Consider the following 9,089-nt stretch of genomic DNA (forward strand, 5'->3'; position numbering starts at 1 on the left):
TCTTGCCTCTCCTTTAAATCACTTATCCTTAATCTCAAGTACTACTTAGCCCTTTAACATGTTGCAATGCAACTGCTCCCAGAAATCTTTTGTAATACCTAGTCTCCCTTTGATTACTTTGTTATTAGTCCTCAATTAGAATTGTATGTATATACTAGAGGCCCGGTGCACGAAATTCATGCATGGGGGTGTGTGTCTCTCAGCCCAGCCTGCACCCTCTCCAACCTGGGATCCCTCTCACAATCCAAGACTGCTAGCTCCCAACTGCTCGCCTGCCTGCCTTCCTGATAGCCCCTAACTGCTTCTGCCTGCCAGCCTGATCACCCCCTAATCACTCCCCTGCCAGCCTGTTTGCCCCTATCTGCCCTTCCCTGCAGGCCCGGTCACCCCCAACTTCCCTCCTCTGCTGGCCTGGTCACCCCTAACTGCCCTCCCCTGTAGGCTTGATCACCCCCAACTGCCCTCCCTTGCAGACCTAGTCCCTCCCAACTGCCCTCCCCTGCTGGCCATCTTGTGGTGGCCATCTTGTGTCCACATGGGGGCAGTCATCTTTGACCACATAGGGGCAGCCATCTTGTGTGTTGGAGTGATGGTCAATTTGCATATTATCCTTTTATTAGCTAGGATTAGATAGGATAGAGCCTTGGTGCACAGGTGGGGGCCAGCTGGTTTGCCCTGAAGGGTGTCCCAGATCAGGGTGGGGGTTCCCTTGGGGCGTGGGGCAGCCTGTGCAAGGGGCCTGTGGTAGTTTGCAGGCCAGCCACGCCCCCTGGTGACCCAAGCGGAGGCCCTGGTATCTGAAATTTATTTATCTTCTATAATTGAAACTTTGTAGCCTTGAGCGGAGCCAAGCCTCCCGCTCTCTCAGTGGCTGCAGCCATCTTGGTTGGGTGAATTTGCATACTCGCTCCTGATTGGCTGGTGGGCGTGGTTTGTGGGTGTAGCAGAGGTATGGTCAATTTGCATATCACTCTTTTATTAGATAGGATATATATACTAGAGGCCCGGTGCATGAAAATTCATGCACTGGAGAGGGGGTGTCCCTCAGCCTGGCTTGCCCCCTCTCACAGTCTAGGAGCCCTCAGGGGTGGGAGGCGACCCGGCAATCAGGGGAAAGCAATGCCCCATCACACCTCTGCTGCTGCCACTGCCGGCATTGCAAGCTTGGCTGGCCTTGGTTACCTGAGCCTCGGGCTGGCCCTGGGTGGCTGGGCAGCCGCCATCCAAGGTTTGCCTGCACCTCAGGCCAGCCCTGGGTGGCTGGTGGGCTGAGGGGACTGGGGGACTCCCAAGGCAGGTGTGTGGAGTGGCTGGGCCTGCCTGGGGGCAGGCTCGGCCTTGCCACATGCCTGTCCCCCCAGCAGGGCTGAGAGGAGTGGGCGCCACCATCTTTGAGGGCAGGGCAGTCAATTAGCATATTTCCTCCTTATTGGCTGTGGGCACCACCATCTTTGTGATGGCATGAGGGTAAATTAGCATAGTCCCTCTTTATTAGATAGGAGATATATATATATATATTTATAATATATATATATTAAATCCTAATATGCAAATAGACCGAACAACTGAACAACCAAACAACTGGTTGCTATGACATACACTGACCACCAGGGGAAGTGTGTGGAATATGGCTAGTGTCAGCAGCAGGCGGCAGAGTGTGTAACATGGCAGGCATTGGCCTGGCGGGATGGTGGAACATGTGAGCAGGAACACCAGACCAAGGTGGGGCATGGGTCGCTGTCATCGGGGTGTACCTCTGCTGGTTACTGAAAATTATTTGCTCCCATGTGCCACGGTCCAGCCCAGCACATGTACCCACTGCCAGTGCCCAGCGCCGGTCCTGATCACTCAGCACCGTCAGCAGGTGTGAGCGACAGCTGCTGGCCCTGATCACCCCTGAGGGCTTCTTCACCTCCCCATGCTCCTGAGGTGCAATCAGGGCAACAGCCACCACTCGCACCCACTGACAGCACTGGCCCTGCTTGCATCCACTGCTGGTTCTGGCCCCAATCGCTCTGTGCCATCAGCGAATGCGAGCAGGACCGGTGCCGTCAGTGCATGGGTGGCAGCGGGGGAAGCGGGGCTGCTGGCAGACAGGGAACTAGGGCCACGACAGGAGGGGCCGGGCGGGGGCGCGGAGGATGGGCCGAGACTCACCCCTGTCCCCACCACAGCCTTGCAGCCCACAGTTCCTTTCAAGGAGCATGAATTCATGCACTGGGCCCCTAGTATGTATGTATGTGTATATATATATTTATATATATATATATATATATATATATATATATTTGTATGCATTACATACTTTAACATGCATTACAATTGTCCTATAATCATTTTATACATTTGTCCTTTGTCCCTCAATTATATTTTAACTTTTCTATTCACTCATCTTTCCCACCTGGCACAGATTCTGTCCCTAATAATAACATAATAATCCTTTCTAAAAACTCTTTCTCACTATGTGCCAGGTGCTATTATCCTGGACATCACACTGAATCTTCACAATGACCTATGAGATGAACATGATTACCCCACATTGATGAGTAAACGGAAACACAGAGACTTTAAGTACTCTGCACAAGCAGGACTTAAACCTTTCCTTAATCTTTTCTTCTCCTATAGTGAGTTCACCTAAGGTACTTAGAAAGTACTTCTAAACTAAAGGAGTGACTAATTTGAATGCTGTCATGAGCCAACATGATTTTCTCTTGGACAAAGTCTGGAGAATTAAATTTTAAAAGTTTGTGTACTTGTAAGAGTATAAGTTTTAGAGTCTGACTGACTTGAGGTTAATTCCTGGCTCCAACAATTTCTGATGCACAGGTTTGGGCAAGCAATCTAATCTCACTAAATCTCAATTTTCTCATTTATAAAACAGGATGCTTTCAACCTCAGAGTGTTTTTTAGGGAGTAAATGGAATAACATTTATACAGCACATAGCATGGTGCTTCAAGAGGGCTCAAGGTATGTGTGAAAAAAATCCATGGGAGACTTAAGGGTGAATTTATCTTTGAAATGAATAATAATTCTTTTTAAAAAGCAGAAGTTGAAAGGGCAGATAGGATGGGATGTGGATGGTAGGTTTAGGATAGGGGGCCAGTAAAGGACGTGGGAAAATTTGACGAAATTCAGTCTCAACCTCAAAAAACCAGTTTTGCTTCTGAATTAAAACATTAACACAATTTAGCATTTGTTTGGATGTTCTCAAGGAAACCTAATGATTCATTCCATAATTATGGTTGTGTAAAGTTGTCCTAGCAATACTCTATTTGATTTATCTTATTTATATATTCTTCCACTCAGTGTACACAGTTTATCTCCAAGAGCCAATAGGTTTCACAACTCAGATCAATAGTCCTCCTCACGCTTCCTGTCAGTTTTGAGCCTTGATTTCTATATGATGAGTCATACTGAATAAAGGAGTATGACCAAAATAACAACCTGAAAATCATGGAGAAGCAAAGAAATTTTGAGCTCCTAAGCAAATATAAACTTACTTCTGGTGATTCTCAGATGATGTTTTTCTCACCGAATTCATTCTAAATTTATGAGTCATTAATGTGGCAAAGTTTGAGAATACGAATTTCATAATTACATAATCTCATAACAATCTCATCCTGAGAATACAATTCTCCTAATTACATCCTATATAATAAAGAGGTAATATGCAAATTGACTGTTACACCCTCGCACAAGATGGCCACCCCCATGTGGTCACGAGATTGCCACCACAAGATGGAGGGAAGTTGTGGGTGACCAGGCCAGCAGGGGAGGGCAGTTGGAGGGGACAGGCCTGCAGGGGAGGGCAGTTGAGGGGGGACCAAGCCTGCAGGGGAGGGCAGTTGGGGGGATCAGGCCTGCAGGGGAGGGCAGTTGGGGGCAACAAGGCCAACAGGGGAGGGCAGTTGTGGGCGATCGGGTTGGCAGGGGAGCAGTTAGGTATCGATCAGGCTGGCAGGGGAGTGGTTAGGGGGTGATCAGGCTGGCAGGCAGAAGTGATTAGGGGCAATCAGGCAGGCAGGCAGGCGAGTTGCTGGGATCCAGAAGTCCTGGATTCCAGATTGGAGAAGGTGCAGGCTGGGCTGAAGGACACCTCCCCTCCATTGCATGAATTTCGTGCACCAGGCCTCTAGTATCTTATAATAATCTCATCATCTTTCTCTTCCTGACTCATATTTAATTACTTAATTATTTACATACTAGAGTCCCAGCGCATGAAATTCATATGCAGGTATGGTCCCTAGGCCTGGCCTGCAATTAGGGCCATCTTCCCAGGCTGCCCACAACCACAACTGGCCCCACCCCTGCTGCCACCCACCCCCGGTTCCACATTCGCCATCAAGTGATCGGTGCCTGATGGCCAGGGGAAGGGACAAAGAGGTTGGCTGTTCCCACCCGCTCGTAGGCCCCACCCCCACTGCAGATTGCCCTCTGTGTGTGGGGCGACCAGTGGGGCAGGGGCCTTGGGCTGGTGCCACCCACATCCCCCGTCACTCACCCCTATTCCCCGTTCACCATCAGGCAATTGGAGCCTGCTGGCAGGGGAAAGGGACCCAGAGGGGCAACCAGGTCAGTGCACCTCAATAGTGACTAGTCCAGTGGTTGTTCTGGTTGTTCTGCCTTTAGGGTCAATTTGCATATTACCCTTTTATTATATAGGAATAGAGGCCTGGTGCCTGGGTAGAGACTGACTAGCCTGCCCTGATGGGGGCCCCAGATCTGGGTGGGTGGTCCCCACTGGGGGGCGAGGCTGGCCTGAGTGAGGCATGCCGGCAGTTTGCAGACCCCCATTGGGGTGGGGATCTCTGCTGGGGGTGGGGCTGGCCTTGACAAGGGGCCGCGGGCAGTTTGGAGGCCGGCCATGCCCCAGATTGGTGGGGGTCCCCACTGAGGGGCGAGGCCAGCCTGGGCGAGAGGCTGTGGTGTTCTGGTCTCTGGTCATTCCGGTCGCGATGGTGTTAAGGTCGCTGGCTTTTATATATATATATATAGATACAGTATACACTGGACATGATTAAATAAAAAGATAATATCACTCCAGTACCTTTCCAGGCAATTAGGCAAATGAACTTTCATATGTTTGCCATGAAAATAATGAAGATTACATGAATGAAAATCACAATCAACTGACTGATCTACATAATTATTAACATGTTTTATTTCAATCAATGGCAAGATTATTACTTAGCTTGTACAATATAGATCTTGGGCCTAGCAGACTTGCATCGTCAGATCTATGCATTTTCACTTTTGCAAGAGTCTGGAGCATCTCCAAGGAGAAAAAGAAATTACTTTTGGTAAGAGTAATATGGTGCTCAAAAAAAGCTGAATGTTTGATACAAGTTGTTGATCATCTAAAATTACATATTAAATCATATTCTTATCAAAATATTAATACTGCTTCCTCAAACATAGATTTTTACTCACAAAGGGAAATTTATTTTTCTTTTTTTTTCAAACCATAGTAGCAATACTGCTATTCTTAAAGATTGTATTAAATTTTGTAATATAATATTCTTATCTCCTTTCATCACACTGCAATATATTTTTTCATGTGGATAAGACTTATAGGAATATATCACTCTCTGTTGTAATATTCAGAATAAAGGGTGTTTAGATACATTTCAATATTCTAAAAGTTTATTGCAAGTGTCAAATTTAATGAAAATAAATGTACAAATAAAAGTTGTAAAAAAAAATCAGGCTGAATATATATTAACCCCAGATCTTAGAAATATGATTGTTGAATTAAAATAGGGATGCTGTAAAACTTAATTTTCTGACATCAACTTATTTTCCTGGAATTTTTCTCCTTAAAAATGCAACATAAATACGAAGCTGATCAATAGAGTATATTGTCATTGTATGCATTTGTGTGTATATACGTATAGGAGTCACTTAATAATTTTAAGTAATTGAATTTGAATCCTTAGGCTGTGGGAAAAGGAATTAAATAATGTTTTTATAATATAAAAAACTATTTGATTATACTGCTAAATTGGATTAAAATATCCTATAAGTTCTACCTTGCTGATAGGACATTTTTTAAACATTATTTAAACTAGAAAACATTGTGTGTGTGTGGGGGGGGAGTTTATACAACTCAAATACTTAGACAAATCTATAGAGTGAAACCTAAATAATTAAAGATAGCCTTATGAATATTTTATATGAAGCATGATGCAATAGATATTTTTTTACTCTGATTTTTTTTTTTTGCTTTTATTTTTGTATTGCTTGCTAACCCTACTTCATGCCTATACTAGATAAACATTGGTTATTCAGAAAGTTGTCTTGTGAATAGAGAGAGACTTTATAAAGCTGAACATTTATATAATCGATGTTTTATTCTTAATCTAGGCATTTTGGTATTATTTAAACATGAATGTAATGGTCAAAGCAAACAAAATATGCATTTATCTAGCATATGGTTTCCTCTCACAGATTAATGCTCTACAGCACTCACCTATCTTAACTCATATGAGACAACATTAGAAATAGATTTCACAACTCATACTACTCTTTTGGCCCTCAAACTTTCTTTATTAGAGTCACTTTATTACCACACAATTGTCCTATACAACCTATTTCGCAAAAGTCCGGAAATTGTCAAGAATGAACTACTTCAAATTAATATACTTCCTACAGCCACCTTCTCACCTTTATAAGTCTGTTACTTTCTCCTCCTCCTCCTCCTCCTCCTTCTTTTTCTTTTCTTTTTTTCTTTTCTTTTTCTTTTTTCTTGTTAAGTCAACTAGATATCTCACTTTATTGATGCTTTCATATGGTCAGTGACACTTTCAAAAATACTTCTATTATATGGCACACTTTTTGAAATTCTATTTATATTTTAAGTTTTTATTTGCTTCTTTCTTTTTATGAATTCATTGGAATAACCAGGGACAAAAATCATACAATTTGATCTATTGCTTCACTGGAGATTTAATTTTCTATGGTCCCTGCTTTTACATTTGGTTAAGGGTTAAGAGCTCAAAGTGTTATTTCTGACAACATGTTAAATGTTTGAGGTATGGATGTATAATAAAACAATGCAATAAATGTCTTGTGTCCACATTGACTTTGTAGATGAATTTGCTTTAAAAATTCTGGCACCCAGCAGCCCAATATCACTTAACTATGGTAACCTTTTAGTTTTGTTAAAGAGTGTGGCACCTTCATACTTAGGTATAATCCCCAGCAGATTCTTAGTGACAGAAGGAGAATTTTTGATCCTTGGCCTCTCATGCTACAAGGTCATTTCAAGGAATTAGGCTCTCAAGGACTGTACTTCCAGAAAAGCTAGCCAGTGCCAACAAGTTGAGACACAATCTGATGTTTTCTACATAGTCTGGTATTATATTCTAAAAAAGAGTGTTCCTCAAAAATTAAGAAATTATTGAGGCATGTGGCTCTGAGACATGTGATAAACAGGAAGCAATAGGTCATACCTTGGCATTAGAATTATTACTATGAGATTTTTTATGATATCCTGATACACCTTAGAGAATTGGATAAACCTAATGAAATAATAAAAATACTTTCTGTTCAATAGAGTTAAATGAAGGTCCAAGAAAATGTGTAGAATCAAGGAAGGTATTTATTGTTCACACTCGATGCTTCTGGATTAGTGTAAAAGTGTCCTAGAAGAGAGAGACTGTGAAGGGAATGAGCAAGTGAAAGAAAATAGGGAAACTGTGTCTTTCAAGCTCTCCTTTATTTCCAAATTTCTATACTTACCTGGACCATATCCTTAGCATCTGTTAAAGTGGGTAGCTCCACAAAATTACTTAGACCTGTCCAAATCCCAGAGTAGATGTTTAAATCTTTTTCTATAGCTTCTTTTGTGTAAGGTTGGACAGGAAGGAAAGAAAAGAAGAAGAGAGGGAGGGGAAAGAAGCACAGGAAGAAGGAAGAAAGGACGGAAGGAAGGAAGGAAGGAAGGAAGGAAGGAAGGAAGGAAGGAAGGAAGGAAGGAAGGAAGGAAGGAAGGGGCAAAATAATGAACAAACTGGTCTTTAGTGAAATATTTTGATGAAAGAATTGAAACCACCAACTATGTTATGCTGTAGTTTTGCTGTGGATTCACCACTTTCTTATTTCTGTCTTCTTCTGGTCATTTTTCCAACCAAAGAAAAATTTTCCAGAAATAAAAATAAGAAATGGTGTGCTCTTTTAAACTATTCCTATGACTGAAGGTACATAAGTAATTTTAAATTCATCTTTAGAGCAGTTTTAATATTTTATTACTCACTTTTTCCCTACAGAGCTGATGGTAGAAATTATTTGGGAGAATTATAACATCTTCTATTCATATTGCATTATCAATTTGGCAAAACTTTGCTTTTACCATCCTGAACTCAATTTTACTGATAGTGTACCCAGAATGCTTTCATATTCAGAGTCATATTTTGCCTTTCTGTGGTCCTTTTCTTTTTAGAGACTTTACCCATTCATTCAACAAAATATCTTGGGTATCTAAGGATATGATGTATGCCCACAATTATTCATCTCCTGGGGGCTCTAGCAATGAGTCAGACATCCCTGGTCTCGGAGACTTAAAAGACAAAGCCAATGGCACAAAGTGATTCAAGACATAAATATCTAATTTATATGAAATCTCTTCAATAACTCACCTAAATGGGAGTTAATCACATGTAATATGCTTTCTTAAAAAGCACCATAGGTAAGCAATTAAAAAAATAAGCCTGTCATTTTGTTAAAATAGGAAAAAAATAATTTTTTATAAACTTTTTAACTTTGTTTCCCATGTGAATAAATTTTTGTTTGTTTGCTTTTCATTTTTCAACTTGGTAAAATGTCTGTAATGTTAATTGGGCCATTTGTCAGTTGTCAGCATGTTAGTTTTTTTCAAATTTAAATTCTGTTCTCAGCATTCATTTTTCATATTATTTAATATTACAGAGTGCACCCTTTTAAACGGTGTGCCCTACATACAAAACCATTTAGCATAAATAATAGCTGAAACCTGGAGAAACATTAAGTTGTTCAACTGATGGGACTGAGTCCTATGAAAACAAGATGTAGGCCAATGAACACAAGTTTGTTTTGGCCAATCCTGAAGCAA

The sequence above is a fragment of the Eptesicus fuscus genome, chromosome 2, assembly GCF_027574615.1.
Source record: "Eptesicus fuscus isolate TK198812 chromosome 2, DD_ASM_mEF_20220401, whole genome shotgun sequence".
Classification (NCBI taxonomy): Eukaryota; Metazoa; Chordata; class Mammalia; order Chiroptera; family Vespertilionidae; genus Eptesicus; species Eptesicus fuscus.